General features: G+C 46.6%; 1 protein-coding gene across 2 annotated transcripts in view; it reads left to right on the top strand.

Annotated features, from left to right (window-relative positions):
* The window catches only part of LOC144480581 (nuclear receptor ROR-alpha A), a 184,142-nt gene that overhangs the window by 497 nt on the left and 166,251 nt on the right, over positions 1-17,394 (top strand). The window lies entirely within an intron of this gene.

Below are 17,394 nucleotides of genomic sequence, written 5' to 3'. Positions count from 1 at the left end.
TAATGCCATGGATATCAGGGAGTTGAAACTGTATTCGACTGAGCATACTAATCCTGCAAGCATTCCCTGCTAATTGTACTTCCCAAAGGATGAAGAGATTGGGGTGGCACGGTGGTTATCACTGCTGCCTCACAGCGCCAGAGACCCGAGTTCGATTCCAGCCTCAGGTCTCTGTGGAGTTTGCACATTCTCTCCGTGTCAGCGTGGGTTTCCTCCGGTTTCCTCCCACAGTCCAAAGATGTGCAGGTTAGGTAAATTGGCCATGAATCCCTTAGTGTCCTGGGATGCGTAAATTAGAGGGATTAGCAAGGTAAATATGTGGGGTTACGGGGAATAGGGCCTAGGTGGGATTGTTGTCAGTACAGACTCGATGGGCCGAACAGCCTCCCTCTGCACTGTAGGGATTGTGAGATTCTAAATTGATGGGATGTGAATTATTTAGGCTCTTACCTGCTCTGATATGATAAGAGGTAGAGTTTGGAGTCAGGTGCTTGAGCACAGCACAGTCCGATTGCACACCAGACACAACCCGATCGAAAATATTCAAGCTTTATTAAGACAGAGGGAGAAATAAGTTGTTTATTTTTCTCTCCCAGTTGTGGAGACGCGCAGTCAGTCAGTCAGTCCTGTTTGGCCCAAGTGGGCAGTACTTTTCACACAATGCCATTTGAACTCTGCACTCCGGATATTCCGACAGCCTGGATATTTTTTTGAAGTTGGGGATTCGCCACAGATTACATCTTGACAGCGCAGACTCTCACTTAATGGGAATATAAATCAGAGAATGGTGGACGTGTCAGCTCAGGGGCAGCGTAAACACAGCAGGCCAACCTCTGTGGCCTGTTCCCTGGGCTGAACACCTGTCAGGAGTGATAAACTGGAACAGCAGCCTCGTAAAACTCCCCTTCTGATTTCCAGAGCATCAGATCTGTATTGGACTAGGAGTTATATATAAACATGGTTTGTGACTGTGTGTGTGTGTGAGGGTGTTAATGTTTGTGAGTGTGTGTGTGTGAGGGTGTTGACGTTTGTGAGTGTGTGTGAGAGAGAGAGAGTGTTGCTGTTTCTGATTGTGTGTATGTGGATATCTGTGAGTGTCAGTATGTGTGAGTTTATTGACGTTTGCGTGTCTGTGTACGAGTGTATGTGTTGATGTGTGTGTACACGAGTGTGAGGGTGTTGCTGTTTGTGTGTGTGTGAAATGAGAGTGTGTGTTACTGTGAGTCTGTGTGTGTGTTTGTGCTTGTACATGTGTGTGGTGTCTGTGTGCGTATTGCTGTGGGAGTGTGTGTGTATGCTTGTGTATGTACACATGTGTGTTGCCCATATTACTGACTGAGAGAGGTTAGCTTTGTGTCTCTAATGGGGGAGGTGGGGAGTTGCCATGATGCTGGGTGATGTTTATGCATTGGATTGTTTGGATTATTCGTTGTAATAAATCAATGAAGTTCTCAAAATCCCAGGCAAACAAACTTTCACTTTGAAGCCATAGACAAGCCCCCTTCCCCCAACCTCCAGCCCTGCACACCCCCTCTGTCCACACCAAGGGTAATAAAGCTCGCAATCCCAGGATCACTATCTATCGTTGCCTCACTCCATTTCTCCAATCCTTGTCTGTCCTCCATTCTCCTTAAAATTCAGTTCATCTTAGACGTTTCTGTTCACATCCCCTTCTGCACCAACTACCGTTGTCCTCTTGTCCCTATCTTGGATTGACTCCTGGTCTCCCAAAGCTTTAAATTTAAAAAAAAATCACCTCCTTGTGTCAAAATCCTCACCAAAGTCTCATTCTTCTCCAACTCTGTAATATCCTCCTACTCCTCTACAGCCCTCCCTCCAAACTCTCCATTCCTCATTGGCTGGGCTGCGTTCAGCTCTCTAGATGTTGTATTCTGGAATTCACTCCCTAAACCTCTCTACAGGGGGTCTTGTGGCGCAGTGGGGTTAGCGTCCGTGCCTCTGAGCCAGAAACTCCAGGTTCGAGTCCCACCCCAGGACTTGACGGCCAAGGACGGTGTGTTCATAACACGGCCAAACAGTTTAAGTTCGAGTACAGGAGCAGGAATGTGTTGTTGCAATTATACAGGGCCTTGGTGAGGCCACACCTAGAGTATTGTGTGCAGCTTTGGTCTCCCTTTCGGAGGAAGGATGTTCTTGCTCTCGAGGGAGTGCAGCGAAGGTTTACCAGGCTGATTCTGGGGATGGCGGGACTGATGTATGAGGAGAGATTGACTCAGTTAGGATTGTTTTCGCTGGAGTTCAGACAAATGAGGGGGGATCTCATAGAGACTTATAAAATTCTAACAGGACTGGACAGGGTAGATGTTCCCGATGGTGGGGGAGTCCAGAACAATCTGAGGATTCAGGGTTAGGGTTTAGGACGGAGATGAGGAGACATTTCTTCACCCAAAGAGTGGTGAGCCTGTGGAATTCATTACCACAGGAAGTAGTTGATGCTAAAACATTGAATGTATTCAAGAAGCGGCTGGATACAGCACTTGGGGCGAATGGGATCAAAGGTTATGGGGAGAAAGCAGGATTAGGCTATTGAGTTGGATGATCAGCCATGATCGTAATGAATGGCGGAGCAGGCTCGAAGGGTCGAATGGCCTCCTCCTGCTCCTATCCTCTATGTTTCTATGTAAGTATAAATTTGTGAATCCTTCCAACACATGGCAATGGCAGGCAGTAAGAGTAGGACAGATTCCTGATCAGCCTTAGGATGGGAAGAAGTTGGGAGTCTGTATCACCTCTATCCATAGCTCCAGGATACAACGAGCATGTGGAAGTGAGTATTGATGTGGAGGTGCCGGCGTTGGACTGGGGTAAGCATAATAAGAAGTCTCACAACGCCAGGTTAAAGTCCAACAAGAAGTGAATGTTGCCAGGGCAACTTGGACTCCTTACGTTGGGGTGAGGAGCCAGTTGTCTGGTTGTGGTGGTGGTGATGGTGGGGTGGGGTGGGGGGTGAGCGCCCCCCCCCCCCCCCCCCCCCCCCCCCCCCCACCCTTGCCCAACCGGTTGCAGAGATTGCAGCCCGGTGGGGTCAGACCTGGCTGCAGGCAGTGAACTGAAGGAGACGAAACCTCTCCCCTGCTTAAAGCCCACTTCTTTGATCAAGCTATAAACTTGGAAAATAGGAGCAGGAGTAGACCATTCGGCCCTTCCAGCCTGCTGCACCATTCAATATGAACAAGGCTGATCCTCTATCTCAATGCCATATTCCCGCTTCTCCCCGTCCCCCTAGATGCCATTAAAATCTAAAAAAGAAAATCATCTATCTATTTCTTGGCCTTGATGCCTGATAGCTTTCTCTTTGGCCCCTCCGTGGAGAGCTGAGGGATAGTTTTCTATGTTAAATACACTTTATAAAACATGTTGCATTAAGGATGGATGCTGCCACAGTCCCAGACGCTGCTTTCCGCTTTGAAGGGGAGAGCTGACTGGTGGTGATTTAACCTGAGGGTCACTGCACCTCAGGCAAGGTTGAGAAGGCGGGAATTGAACCCACGCCGCGGCGTTGTTCTGGATCATGAACCAGCCGTCCAGGCAGCTGAGCTAATCGACGTCCAGTATTAAGGATAGACTGCGACTCGATGCCCCCAGGAAAGAGGTATCCACTCCTCTAGCAATTTGGGTTGAGCGTTAAGCTGATCGATTGGCTGTTATTAAAGCTCAGATCATTACACAATAGAGCGAGTGAGAGGGAGGCCTTCTCCCTTCTAATTAGCCACAGAAGAATGTTCTGAACAAACAGGTTTCTGATTTTTGTTATGGTTACCAGAGAAAGACCTCCCTCCGCTTCCCTCCTCTCCCCTTTTCCATGTCAGGTGTTAGCATCCAGGAGGGAAAGACAGTAAAAATGGAGCAATGGGAATACTGGTCTAGACTGTTTTTTCTCCCCGTATGAGGCAGGAGGTAGCCCTATGGCGGTTACAGTACAAAACATTCAGCCAGTATCCCTCCCCTCCCCTCAACCCCGGCCTCAGTAAAGAGCTCACTCTACCTCACCATGGAATCCCTACAGTGCAGAAAGAGGCCATTTGGCCCATCGAATCTGTACCGGCTCTCTGAAAGAGCATCTTACACAAGCCCGGCCCTATTCCCGTGCATTGACCATGGCCTATTCACCCAACCTGCACATCTTTGGACTGTGGGAGGAAACCGGAGCGTCCGGAGGAAACCCACGCAGACACGGGGAGAAGGTGCAAACTCCACACAGATGGTGACCCAAGCCGGGAATTGAACCCGGGTCCCTGGCGCTGTGAGGCAGCAGTGCTAGCCACCGTGCCACCAGAGCAACACTTTACCACCACATTGCCAATTAGTACCAAATGCGTCCCACTGGGGCTGTACAGCTACCAGATAGAGAACATGTTTAATGTAAGCCCTGGTTCCCGGGACCGTCATTGGGGCCAGAGTGGGGCTCTTGGTGTGTGGGGGCAGAAGGCTATGCAGGATGGTCTGCCCACCTTCTCCACATTCCATAAAGCAGGAATAGAGGCACTGACTACCAGGCCAGCTTCAGTAGAAGACAAAGGTTACCATGGAGATGGGCTTGGATGCTGGACATAGGTACGAGAGCAAAGAACTTTAATGGTGGAATTAGCATAACAGAGTGACAGGAGGGTGAGGATACCAGTGGGATTGGCTTCAACAGGGTCAGTGGCCATTCTTCTTATAGTTTTGCAGGAATATGCTGTGTTCAGTTCTTAACATTCACACCATCAAACTGAGTTACAATGATTTTCAATTGAATTCAACTGGGCCACATTGCTATCAGGAACTGATTGGAATTGGATATTGGAATTGTCACAACGTGAATCGAGCGTATGGCCCCTCAGTGAGGAACAAATCCTCTCAAAGCTGCCCACCCATTAATTTCAGGAGGATTAACAATGAAAAAATGTCACAAAAAACAAATTATTGTGTTGAATCAATTCTTCGGAATGCACTATGAGGTGATAAGGATTTCAGACCCACGCTACACAGGCACTACACAGGCACAACACAGACGTTCCTACCATTGGGGAGCACTGTCATATACCTTAACTGTTGAGTGACGCTAGGTAGGTAATTAGGCATCATCCACGAGGGACCATTGGCATCTCTCTCCATTAGAGAGAGACAGTTAGTTATATAGCTTCAGGGCATCACTCAGCATCAAGCGCAGCACAAGGTGAGAAGGTGGATCTCACCTTATTGCAGTAATCACGGCAGTAATCGCTGTAGCAATCATTGCAGTAATCACTGCAGCAATCGCTGTAGCCGTCGTTGCAGTAATCACTGCAGTAATCGCTATGGCAATCGTTGCAGTAATCACTGCAGTAATCACTGTAGCAATCGTTGCAGTAATCACTGTAGCCATCGTTGCAGTAATCACTGTAGCAATCGTTGCAGTAATCACTGCAGTAATCGTTGTAGCAACTGTTGCAGTAATCACTGCAGTAATCGCTGTAGCAATCGTTGCAGTAATCACTGCAGTAATCGCTGCAGCAATCGTTGCAGCAATCACTGCAGTAATCGCTGCAGCAATCGTTGCAGCAATCACTGCAGTAATCACTGTAGCAATCGTTGCAGTAATCACTGCAGTAATCGCTGTAGCAATCGTTGCAGTAATCACTGCAGTAATCGCTGCAGCAATCGTTGCAGCAATCACTGCAGTAATCGCTGCAGCAATCGTTGCAGCAATCACTGCAGTAATCACTGTAGCAATCGTTGCAGTAATCACTGCAGTAATCGCTGCAGCAATCGTTGCAGTAATCACTGCAGTAATCGCTGTAGCAATCATTGCAGTAATCACTGCAGTAATCGCTGCAGCAATCGTTGCAGTAATCACTGCAGTAATCGCTGTAGCAATCGTTGCAGTAATCACTGCAGTAATCACTGCAGTAATCGCTGTAGCAATCGTTGCAGTAATCACTGCAGTAATTGCTGTAGCAATCGTTGCAGTAATCACTGCAGTAATCGCTGCAGCAATCATTGCAGCAATCACTGCAGTAATCACTGTAGCAATCGTTGCAGTAATCACTGCAGTAATCGCTGCAGCAATCGTTGCAGTAATCACTGCAGTAATCGCTGTAGCAATCATTGCAGTAATCACTGCAGTAATCGCTGCAGCAATCGTTGCAGTAATCACTGCAGTAATCGCTGTAGCAATCGTTGCAGTAATCACTGCAGTAATCACTGCAGTAATCACTGTAGCAATCGTTGCAGTAATCACTGCAGTAATCGCTGTAGCAATCGTTGCAGTAATCACTGCAGTAATCGCTGCAGCAATCGTTGCAGCAATCGTTGCAGCAATCACTGCAGTAATCGCTGCAGCAATCATTGCAGCAATCACTGCAGTAATCACTGTAGCAATCGTTGCAGTAATCACTGCAGCAATCGTTGCAGTAATCACTGCAGTAATCGCTGTAGCAATCGTTGCAGTAATCACTGCAGTAATCGCTGCAGCAATCGTTGCAGTAATCACTGCAGTAATCGCTGTAGCAATCGTTGCAGTAATCCCTGCAGTAATCACTGCAGTAATCACTGTAGCAATCGTTGCAGTAATCACTGCAGTAATCGCTGTAGCAATCGTTGCAGTAATCACTGCAGTAATCGCTGCAGCAATCGTTGCAGCAATCGTTGCAGCAATCACTGCAGTAATCGCTGCAGCAATCATTGCAGCAATCACTGCAGTAATCACTGTAGCAATCGTTGCAGTAATCACTGCAGCAATCGTTGCAGTAATCACTGCAGTAATCGCTGTAGCAATCGTTGCAGTAATCACTGCAGTAATCGCTGCAGCAATCGTTGCAGTAATCACTGCAGTAATCGCTGTAGCAATCGTTGCAGTAATCACTGCAGTAATCGCTGCAGCAATCGTTGCAGTATTCACTGCAGTAATCGCTGCAGCAATCGTTGCAGTAATCACTGCAGTAATCACTGTAGCAATCGTTGCAGTAATCACTGCAGTAATCGCTGTAGCAATCGTTGCAGTAATTACTGCAGTAATCGCTGTAGCAATCGTTGCAGTAATCACTGCAGTAATCGCTGCAGCAATCGTTGCAGTAATCACTGCAGTAATCGCTGTAGCAATCGTTGCAGCAATCACTGCAGTAATCGCTGTAGCAATCGTTGCAGTAATCACTGCAGTAATCGCTGTAGCAATCGTTGCAGTAATCACTGCAGTAATCGCTGTCACAATCGTTGCAGTAATCACTGCAGTAATTGCTGTAGCAATCGTTACAGTAATCACTGCATTAATCGCTGTAGCAATCGTTACAGTAATCACTGCAGTAATCGCTGTCACAATCGTTACAGTAATCACTGCAGTACTCGCTGTAGCAATCGTTGCAGTAATCACTGCAGTAATCGCTGTCGCAATCGTTGCAGCAATACTGCAGTAATCGCTGTAGCAATCGTTGCAGTAATCACTGCAGTAATCGCTGTCGCAATCGTTGCAGTAATCACTGCAGTAATCGCTGCAGTAATCGCTGTCGCAATCGTTGCAGCAATCACTGCAGTAATCGCTGTAGCAATCGTTGCAGTAATCACTGCAGTAATCGCTGTAGCAATCGTTGCAGCAATCACTGCAGTAATCGCTGTAGCAATCGTTGCAGTAATCACTGCAGTAATCGCTGTAGCAATCGTTGCAGCAATCACTGCAGTAATCGCTGTAGCAATCGTTGCAGCAATCACTGCAGTAATCGCTGTCGCAATCGTTGCAGTAATCACTGCAGTAATCGCTGTCGCAATCGTTGCAGCAATCACTGCAGTAATCGCTGTCGCAATCGTTGCAGTAATCACTGCAGTAATCGCTGTAGCAATCGTTGCAGTAATCACTGCACTAATCGCTGTTGCAATCGTTGCAGTAATCACTGCAGTAATCGCTGTAGCAATCGTTGCAGTAATTACTGCAGTAATCGCTGTAGCAATCGTTGCAGTAATCACTGCAGTAATCGCTGTCACAATCGTTGCAGTAATCACTGCAGTAATCACTGTTGCAATCGTTGCAGCAATCACTGCAGTAATCGCTGCAGTTATCATTGCAGTAATCACTGCAGTAATCACTGTCGAAATTGTTGCAGCAACCACTGCAGTAATCGCTGCAGTTATCATTGCAGTAATCGCTGTAGCAATCGTTGCAGCAATCACTGCAGTACTCGCTGTAGCAATTGTTGCAGTAATCATTGCAGTAATCGCTGTCACAATCATTGCAGCAATCACTGCAGTAATCGCTGTCGCAATCGTTGCAGTAATCACTGCAGTAATCGCTGTCCCAATCGTTGCAGTAATCACTGCAGTAATCGCTGTAGCAATTGTTGCAGTAATCACTGCAGTAATCGCCGTAGCAATCGTTGCAGTAATCGCTGCAGTAATCGCTGTAGCAATTGTTGCAGTAATCACTGCAGTAATCGCCGTAGCAATCGTTGCAGTAATCGCTGTAGCAATCGTTGCAGTGATCACTGCAGTAATCGCTGTAGCAATTGTTGCAGTAATCACTGCAGTAATCGCCGTAGCAATCGTTGCAGTAATCGCTGCAGTAATCGCTGTAGCCATCGTTGCAGCAATCACTGCAGTAATCGCTGCAGCAATTGTTGCAGTAATCACTGCAGTAATCGCAGTAGCAATCGTTGCAGCAATCACTGCAGTAATCGCTGTAGCAATTGTTGTAGTAATTACTGCAGTAATCGCTGTAGCAATCGTTGCAGTAATCACCAGTAATTGCAGTAGCAATCTTTGCAGTAATCACTGCAGTAATCGCAGTAGCAATCGTTGCAGTAATCACTGCAGTAATCGCTGTAGCAATCATTGCAGTAATCGCTGCAGTAATCGCTGTAGCAATCGTTGCAGTAATTACTGCAGTAATCGCTGTAGCAATCGTTGCAGTAATCGCTGTAGCAATCGTTGCAGCAATCACTGCAGTAATCGCTGCAGCAATCGTTGCAGCAATCACTGCAGTAATCGCTGTAGCAGTCGTTGCAGTAATCACTGCAGTAATCGTTGTATCAATCGCTGTAGCAATCGTTGCAGCAATCACTGCAGTAATCGCTGTAGCAATCGTTGCAGTAATCACTGCAGTAATCACTGTAGCAATCGTTGCAGTAATCACTGTAGTAATCGCTGTAGCAATCGCTGTAGCAATCGTTGCAGCAATCACTGCAGTAATCGCTGTAGCAATCATTGCAGTAATCACCAGTAATCGCTGTAGCCATCGTTGCAGTAATCGCTGTAGCAATCGTTGCAGTAATTACTGCAGTAATCGCTGTAGCAATCGTTGCAGTAATCACTGCAGTAATCACTGTCACAATCGTTGCAGTAATCACTGCAGTAATCGCTGTAGCCATCGTTGCAGCAATCACTGCAGTAATCGCTGTAGCCATCGTTGCAGCAATCACTGCAGTAATCGCTGTAGCAATTGTTGCAGTAATCACTGCAGTAATCGCTGTAGCAATCATTGCAGTAATCGCTGTAGCAACCGTTGCAGTAATCACTGCAGTAATCGCTGTAGCAATTGTTGCAGTAATCACTGCAGTAATCGCTGTAGCCATCGTTGCAGCAATCACTACAGTAATCGCAGTAGCCATCGTTGCAGTTATCACTGCAGTAATCGCGGTAGCAATCGTTGCAGTAATCGCTGCAGTAATCGCTGTCGCAATCGTTGCAGCAATCACTGCAGTAATCGCTGTAGCCATCGTTGCAGTAATCACTGCAGTAATCGCTGTAGCCATCGTTGCAGCAATCACTGCAGTAATCGCTGTAGCAATCGTTGCCGCAATCACTGCAGTAATCGCTGTAGCAATCGTTGCAGTAATCACTGCAGTAATCGCGGTAGCAATCGTTGCAGCAATCACTGCAGTAATCGCTGTAGCAATCGTTGCCGCAATCACTGCAGTAATCGCTGTAGCAATCGTTGCAGTAATCACTGCAGTAATCGCGGTAGCAATCGTTGCAGTAATCACTGCAGTAATAGCTGTAGCCATCGTTGCAGAAATCACTGCAGTAATCGCTGTAGCCATCGTTGCAGTAATCACTGCAGTAATCGCTGTCGCAATCATTGCAGCAATCACTGCAGTAATCGCTGTCGCAATCGTTGCAGCAATCACTGCAGTAATCGCTGTCGCAATCGTTGCAGCAATCACTGCAGTAATCGCTGTAGCCATCGTTGCAGCAATCACTGCAGTAATCGCTGTAGCAATCGTTGCAGTAATCACTGCAGTAATCACTGTAGCAATCGTTGCTGCAATCGTTGTCATAATTATTGCAGTAATTATTTCACTAATCGTTGCAGCAATTACTGCAGTAATTATTGTCATAATCATTGCATCAATCACTGGCAAATCATGCAGCAATTATTGCAGTAATTATTGTCATAATCGTTGAAGCAATTATTGTCGTTATTATTGCAGTAATTTTGGCTGCTATCCTTGCAACAATAGTGGCAGCAGCTATCGTTGAAATAGTGGCAGTATTAATTGCAACAATCATTGCATTAAGTGTTGTAGCATTTGTGGCAATCATCATTGAAGTTATCACTGCAGTAATTGTGGCTGTAAATGTTGCCAAGTTTGGGGCAGTAATTGTGTGAGAATCATAGCAGTAATTGTGGTAACACTCGTAACAGTAATCCTGCCTGTGACCATAGTTTTAACTGTGGTAACACTCAGAGCAGTAATTGTGGCAGGAAACATTAGCAAACGCGGATGTAAGTGTGCCCCTAATCGTGACAGTAGTTATGTCAGTAATCATGGTAGTAATTGTCATTGTAATTGAGGCAAGAATCATAGCTATAATCATAAAAGGCCACATGATGCTGGTGAATGAAGCCAGTCTTTTCAGCATCTTGTTGTCTGGCTGTGTATCATAAACAATTTCCTGCTATCGAGAAAGCAAGCTCGGCAACTTTCATCTTCATTCTGTGTGGTAAACGCTGGGCTTCTCATGGGTGGACAATCTCAGGGCCGTGTCGCTGGTAGTGGAGAGGATAGCTGTCAACTCCAGAATGATAGCAGTGCCTTGGTTGATTGGGCAGAGAAATGGCGAATGGAATTCAATCTGGGAAAGTGTGAGGTAATGGATTTGGGGAAGGAATATTCAGTAAACGGGAAGATATTGAACGGGGTTGAGGAAGTGAGGGACCTTGGAGTGCTTGTCTTGAAGGCGACAGGACAGGTGGTCAAGAAAGCGTATGGAATGCTTTCCTTTATTGGGTGAGGTGTTGAATACAAAAGCAGGAGCGCAACAATGTGACTGTACAAAACGCTGGTTAGCTGGAGTTTGGTGTACAGTTCTGGTCGCCACATTACTGGAAGTACGTCATTGTTCTGAAGAGAGAGTGCAGAGGAGATTCATGAGAATGTTGTCCGGGCTTGAAAACTGCAGTTATGGGGAAAGGTTGGATAGGCTGGGGTTGTTTTCCTGTCAACAGAGGAGGCTGAGGGGTGACCTACTTGAGGTGTACAAAATTATGAGGGGTCTAGACTGGGTAGACAGGAAAGACTTGTATCCCCTAGCTGAAGAGTCAGTTATCAGTGGGCATAGATTTAAGGGGATTGGTAGAAGGATTAGAGGGGACGTGAGGAAAAGTTTTTTCACCCAGAGGGTGGTGGGTGTCTGGCATTCACCGCCTATGTTGGTGGTTGAACGCATTTGAAACTGGACCTGTATCTGAAATGCTGACCAGCTGCTGGCAAACGGGATTAAAATAAGAAGCTGGTTTCTTTTTTCCTCTTGTTTTTGGCTGCTGCAGACATGATGGGCTGAATGGCCTCTTTCTGCACCGTAACCTTGCAGCAGTCCTGTTGAAGGCAAAACAGTACAGCACAGGAAACAGGCTCTTCGGCCCTCCAGAAACTCCCAAGTCTCCCAAGAATATTTTTTATATCAATAAAAGCAAATTGCTGCAGATGCTGGAATCTGAAACCAAAAGAGAAAACGCTGGAAAGTCTCAGCAGGTCTGGCAGCGTCTGTAAGGAGAGAAAAGAGCTGACGTTTTGAGTCCAGATGACCCTTTGTCAAAACCCAAAGCAGCTTTGGCAAAGGGTCATCTGGCTCGAAACGTCAGCTCTTTTCTCTCCTTACAGATGCTGCCAGACCTGCTGAGATTTTCCAGCATTTTCTCTTTTGGTTTCTATTTTCTATATCGTTTCTTGTGGTAAGAATAATTTCTTGAGTCGCTGGTATTGAAACCCGTCTCCTCCTGGTCACAACTATTCTGGAGAATGTCAGTGGCCAGTGTACTTTGATGTTTGACAATGTTTAGGGCGGCCTACAGTGGTTAGCACCGCTGCCTCACAGCGCCAGGGACCCGGGTTCGATTCCCGGCTTGGGTCACTGTCTGTGTGGAGTTTGCACATTCTCCCCGTGTCTGCGTGGGTTTCCTCCGGGAGCTCCAGTTTCCTCCCACAGTCCAAAGACGTGCGGGTTAGGTGGATTGGCCACGCTAAATTCTCCCTCAATGTCAGGGGAACTAGCTAGGGTAAGTGCATGGGGTTATGGGGATGGGGCCTGGGTGGGATTGTTGTCGGTGCAGACTCAATGGGCCGAATGGCCTCCTTCTGCACTGTAAGATTCTATAACCATTATATATTAAGTCTTGCTTTATAGTCTGCATTGCCTGTGAGCATCTCATTTATTTGCTGTTGTTACGATGCGGAGATTGTCCCCCTTTTGAGACGTGACGCTGAATTCTCCAAAGAGGAATACCTCGCCTCTAATCTGTTAAAAGTGTTTGGGAAGGTGTGACCTGTTCTTCAGCAATGTTTAGTGGTTAACTAACAGAAATACCTGAGACTCACTTTAAAATGAACACTTGGTAATTTATTTATTTAACTAACCGGGAACTTTAACTAAACAAGTAACATATCGAGTAAAATAAGATTCTACTGGAATGCTGCTCAAATAAATACAATACTCTTTCATGAACCAGAAAAAGCAAGAATAGAATTTAGCCACTCTTAAAAAAAAAATACAACCAGGTTTTGTCTTTTGGAACCTTCTGGAGTTTCTCTGTAAGTTCTTTCTGATTTGGTACCTTTTGCTGGTTGGATGGTGCGTTCTCTTAAGACATATACGACGTTGGCAGGGTTGAGAGCTGAGAACGCTTAGCTCTTGGCAATTGGCATTTGCTCTCTCCCTCTCAGAGAGGTGGCAGTGGCAAAACTCCTGTCCCCTCCCCCCCCTCGCCCCCCCCCGCACTCTCTTTTATACCTGTGATGACCTATCATTTTTCCTACAATAGGATTGGTCCGATCTTGTCAACGCGATCAAACTCGAACGTGATAGGTTCCTGGTGGCTGAGTGCCTGTTTTAAATGGATTGGGCTAAATTCAGACAAAAACAGGTTGTCTTTGTCAAGACGGCTGCTTGACTTTTTGATACAAATGTTTCAGTCTGGGACTCTGTGTGTTGTACTTTGCATTTGAAACCTCCAAGCACTGACACAAAACACCAGCTTTAACAGGGACACCGCAATGTTTTCCATCCAGCATTTTTTACATTGTTATCAACATCAAATTCCAACTTCACAAACTCAACTTTGCAACAATTATATATTTTTATTTTTTCTGTGGGGGAGTGGGGGGGGGGTGCAAGGCCTGTGTTCATTGCCAATACCTAATTTCCCTTGGGGGTGGTGAGCTGTCTGCTGGAAGCAGTGCACTCCATACGGTGACAGTAGCCCCACAGTGCTGGTAGATATCGCAGGATCCGGATTCCGTGACGATGGACCAACGAGAAGGGGGAAATTTGGACGTGACGATGTTCCCACAATAACGTCCCCTCCCATCCTGGTGGTGATTGTCAGACAAGAGGAGGCGATGGCCCAGTGGCATTACCGCTAGATTATTAACTCAGCCAACGTTCTGGGGACTCGGATTTGAATCCTGCCACGACAGGTGGTGCTTTTGGAATTAAGAATCTGCTGATGGCCGTGAGACCATTGTCGATTGTCAGAAAAACCCATCTGGTTCACTGATGTTCACTAAGGGCGGCATGTTGACGCAGTGGTTAGTGCTGCTATCTCATAGCTTCAGGGGCCTGGGTTCAATTCCAGCCTTGGGTCACTGTCTGTGTGGAGTTTGCACATACTCCCCATGTCTGTGTGGGTTTCCGCTGGGTGATCCGGTTTCCTCCCACACTCTAAAGATGTGCAGGTTAGCGGATTGGCCGTGCTAAATTGCCCCTTAGGGCCAGGGGGATTAGCACCGTAAATCCATGAGGTTAAGGAGTTTCGGGCTGGGTGGGATTGTTGTCGGTGTGAGCTCGATGGGCCAAGTGGCCTCCTTCTGCACTGTAGGCATTCTATGATCCTATAATGTCCTTTCGGGAAGGAAATATGCCATCCTTACCTGGTCTACCCTACATGTGACTTCCGAGCCAGAGCAATGTGGTTGACTCTCAACTGCCCTTGGGCAACTAGGGATGGGCAATAAATGCTGGCCAGCCAACGACACACATGCCCCACGAATGAATTTTTAAAAAGAGGGACTTGCTCAGAAGATTACTGCAGTGAATCCTGTCACAGTACGCACCACAGCCACAGGATGAGGTGGAGGGAGGGAGGGTGGGTCTGTTTAAACTGGCAAAAAAAAATGATGAGTTTGCTACAGTGAGCCATGCAACAAATGAGTAGAATGACAGCAGCAGAGAAATCAAATGGCATTGTCAGAATCTACACTTACTGCATCTAGGAAACACATTGCTTCTCAAGCATTGATATACATTTCCAAATGGCTGGTGTGCTATAAGGTAGTTAAGCAGTTGAGCCGTACAAACTGAAAAGATCTCTCGAACATAGCACAGTACAGCACAGGAACAGGCCCTTTGGCCCACAATGTTGTGCTGAACATGACACCAAATTAAACTAATCCCTTCTGCCTGCCCTTGGTCCATCTCCCTCTATTCGTTGCATATTCATGTGCTTATCTCAAAGCCCCTTAAATGCCCCTATCGTATCTGCCTCCACCACCACCCCTGGCAGCGTGCTCCAGACACCTACCACTCTCTGTGTAAAAAACCTGCCCCTCACATCTCCTTTGAACTTTCCCCCTCTTACCTCAGGGGGATTAGCACTGTAAATCCATGAGGTTAAGGGGATAAGGCCTGGGTGGGATTGTTGTCGGTGTGAGCTCGATGGGCCAAGTGGTCTCCTTCTGCATTGTAGGCATTCTATGATCCTGTAATGTCCTTTTGGGAAGGAAATCTGCCGTCCTTACCTGGTCTGGCCTACATTGTGACTTCTGAGCCACAGCAATGTGGTTGACTCTCAACTGCCCTCGGGCAACTAGGGATGGGCAATAAATGCTGGCCAGCCAGCGACGCCCATGTCCCATGAATACTAGGCGTTCCGCCTAGTATTAGACATTTCAACTCTGGGAAAAAGATTCTGACTGTCAACCCTATCTACGCCTCTCATAATTCTATAGACTTCTATCCGGTCTCCCCTCAGCCTCTGCCACTCCAGAGAAAACAGCCCTACTTTGTCCAGCCTCTCCTTATAGCTCATACCCTCTAACCCAGGCAGCATCCTGGGAAACCTCTTCTGCACCCTCTCCAAAACCTCCACATCCTTCCTCTAACATGGCGACCAGAATTGAACGCAATACTCTTAAGTGCGGCCCAACCAAAGGTTTTTAACTATCCTCTGTTAATCTCAGATGGGGTGGCATCAGTAGTAAAATGATTGGCCTATTCACACTTGGATAATGGGCCCCCTTTCCTGGTTATTATCCCATTGATGTGGATGTCGTGTAAGGCCACAGTTTGTGACTGAACATGATGTCCATCATGGTTAAGTAATCAAGCACAGAACAAAGAACAGTACAGCACAGGAACAGGCCCTTCAGCCCTCCAAGCCTGCGCCGATCATGATGCCTGCCTAAACTAAAGCCGTATGCACTTACAGAGTCCGTATCCTTCCATTCCTATCCTGTTCATGTATTCGTCTAAATGCCCCTTAAATGCTGCTATTGTACCTGTCCCACCACCTCCCCGGGCAGCGCGTTCCAGACATTCACCACTCTCTGTGTAAAAAAACTTGCCTCACACATCTCCTCTAAACTTTTCCCCATGCACCTTAAACCTATGTCCCCTAATATTTGACTTTTCTACCCTAGGAAAGAGCATCTGACTATCCACTCTGTCCTTGCCACTCATAATCTTGTAAACCTCTATCAAGTCACCCCTCAACCTTCGTTGTTCCTCTCCTCATGGCGAATACCCTCCAGACCAGGCAACATCCCTGTAAACCTTTTCTGTACCCTCTCCAAAGCATCCACATCCTTCTGGTGCGTGGCAACCAGAATTGTACACAATATTCTAAATGAGGCCTAACTAAGGTTCTGTACAGCTGCAGCATGACCTGCCAATTTTTATACTCAATGCCCTGAAGGCAAGCATGCCGTATGCCTTCTTAACTACCTTATTCACCTGCTTTGCTACTTTCAGCGATCGGTGAACATGTACTCCCAGATCTCTCTGCCTGTCAATATTCCTAAGGGTTCTACCATTAACTGTATAATTCCTACATGCATTGGACCTTCCAAAATGCATTACCTCACACTTGTCCGGATTAAACTCCATCTACAATTTCTCCGCCCAAGTCTCCAACCAGTCCATATTTTGCTGTATCCTCTGACAATCCTCTTCACTATCCGCAACTCCACCAATTTTTGTGTTGTCTATGAACTTACAAATTAGACCAGCTACATTTTCCTCCAAATCATTTATATATACTATGAACAAAAAAGGTCCCAGAACTGATCCCTGTAGAACACCGCTAGTAAGAAGTCTGACAACACCAGGTTAAAGTCCAACAGGTTTATTTGGTAGCAAAAGCCACTAGCTTTCGGAACAGGCTGTTCCTTCATCATGAACACCGCTAGTCACAGCCTTCCATTCAGAAAAGCACCCCTCTACTGCTACCCTCTGTTTTCTATGGCCAAGTAAGAGTTTTAACAACACCAGGTTAAAGTCCAACAGGTTTATTTGGTAGCAAATGCCATTAGCTTTCGGAGCGCTGCTCCTTCGTCAGATGGAGCGGAAATGTGCTCTCAAACAGGGCATACAGAGACACAAAATCAAGTTACAGAATACTGATTAGAATGTGAATCTCTACAGCCAACCAGGTCTTAAAGATACAGACAATGTGAGTGGAGGGAGCATTAAGCACAGGTCAAAGAGATGTGCATTACATCTCGGAGCAGCGCTCCGAAAGCTAATGGCTTTTGCTACCAAATAAACCTGTTGGACTTTAACCTGGTGTTGTTAAAACTCTTACTGTGTTTACCCCAGTCCAACGCCGGCATCTCCACTTCTATGGCCAAGCAAGTTCTGTATCCATCTTGCCCGCTCTCCTCTGATCCAGTGCAGATAACTTCTGCAAGTTGTTTGAGGTGCCAGGTAAAG

Source organism: Mustelus asterias, chromosome 29 (assembly GCF_964213995.1).
Source record: "Mustelus asterias chromosome 29, sMusAst1.hap1.1, whole genome shotgun sequence".
Classification (NCBI taxonomy): domain Eukaryota; kingdom Metazoa; phylum Chordata; class Chondrichthyes; order Carcharhiniformes; family Triakidae; genus Mustelus; species Mustelus asterias.
The sequence above is the reverse complement of the archived record's forward strand: the minus strand, read 5'-3'. Positions and strand labels throughout refer to the sequence as shown.